At 41.8% G+C, this 1,661-nt stretch overlaps 1 pseudogene; it reads left to right on the forward strand.

Moving 5' to 3' along the window:
• Positions 1-325: 325 nt before the first annotated feature.
• On the forward strand, positions 326-1,084 carry LOC118834698 (annotated as a pseudogene).
• The last annotated feature ends 577 nt before the right edge of the window (positions 1,085-1,661 follow it).

The following is a 1,661-nucleotide window of genomic DNA, read 5'->3' on the forward strand; positions in this document are numbered from 1 at the left end:
GTGGAAAGACTAGGTTGAGTAGCTTTTAGTCTGGGAAACTTGGAGGATCATAAAGGTCCATTTCACTTGGGCATTCAAATCTGCATTCAGACTCCATAGCTCCTTCTCTGGATATGGATAGCAGTTGCCATCATGAGTCTTTTGGAATTGGCTTAGATCCTTGCATTGCTGAGAAGAGCCAAGTCTATGAAAGTCAGTCATCATATAATGTGGCTGTTACCGTGTTCAGTGTTCCCCAGGTTCTGCTCAGTTCACTCAGCATCAGTCCACAAAAGTCTTTCCAAGTTTTTCTGAAGTCCATCTGCTCATCATTTCTTATAGCAGGATGCACCAGGACCCTGATTGACCCCACACAGTGGCCACTGATGGGAAGAATTCACTGGAGGTACAGGACCTGCAGACATCATCCCAGGAGGCCATATTCAGAGCTAAGTACATCTTTGCAATGCTTGGTTGAATCCCCAGGCTACCATCAGGAACCAGGACATCCAATTCCTTCCAGGGTCACAGAAGATTGTCATATGCCCTGGACATTACCAGGTCCAAATTTATGACACAGACTCTCCATGGTGGCAGCCTGTGCTGGAAACCACCTATGAAGAGTATCCCCTGATGGCAATGACCCTCACTCCCGGGGGCAATTTTGTGGTGTTGGGGAGCACCCATGGACAGCTAGCAAAAAAATGACCTTTAGCAAGGGCAAAAAACAGTTCAGTGGTGACTTCAGATAAACCTTGTATTCCAATCCTTGAGGTTCCCAAAGTCTTTGTACCTGCAGAACTCGGTCCAGGCCACAGGAGATAAGCACAGACTGAGTCAGATGACACTGCCTGCCAGACCCTTTAAGCAGTTTAAAGTAGTTGAACTGTCTTCTTTTGTCAGGCAGGGATAACTGGAAGGATGATCTCAGAGATCTTATCCCAGTCCTCTCTAAAGAAACAGAGACTGATGAGTTGTGAGATTCACTGGAGTTAGCGATTGCTGAAGCCAAGAGGAGACAGAGGTCTCTGGGACCCAGACTGGGGGGAAGAAAAAGCAGCAGCCACTGGGTGAATATTCACTTATGTCTCCACTTTGTATATAAAGAAATCACGACCCAAAAAATAGTTCTCATGAAGGAATTTGCAATTTATTGGAAGAAACAACATAAATTCCATTATATAATTATGTAAAATGTAAAGATTTTACACACAATTTGAAGGAAGCCTGGAGTCAGAAATGTGGAAGAAAAGCATTAAAAATGCATTCCAAGCCAGTGAAATGGAATATAATTGGGAGATGGAGTATCTCATTTGAGGAACAGTAAGGAGGCCAGTGTAACTGGAACTTAGAGTATGTGAAGATAAGTAAAGTATAAAAATACTGGAAAGGTAGGGAGGGATCAGGTTGTGACTGGCTGTAAATGCTAAACAGATGATTCTATTTGCTTTTCTAAATATCTATTTATTTATTAACTAATTTGTCTTTTCATCAATTATCTTTCTAATTGGTCTCTGTATTTCTTTCTATTCATTTATTTCCTTGTTTGTTTTATCCTGAAAATAATTTGAAGCCATTTTAGTTCAGCATGTGTGTGTGTGACAGAGACAGAGATGGTCAGAACTGTAACTTAAGAAAATTGCTTTGATGGTTGACAAGAGGATGTATTAGAAGGAGGGAGA

The sequence above is a fragment of the Trichosurus vulpecula genome, chromosome 1 (genome assembly GCF_011100635.1).
Source record: "Trichosurus vulpecula isolate mTriVul1 chromosome 1, mTriVul1.pri, whole genome shotgun sequence".
Classification (NCBI taxonomy): Eukaryota; Metazoa; Chordata; class Mammalia; order Diprotodontia; family Phalangeridae; genus Trichosurus; species Trichosurus vulpecula.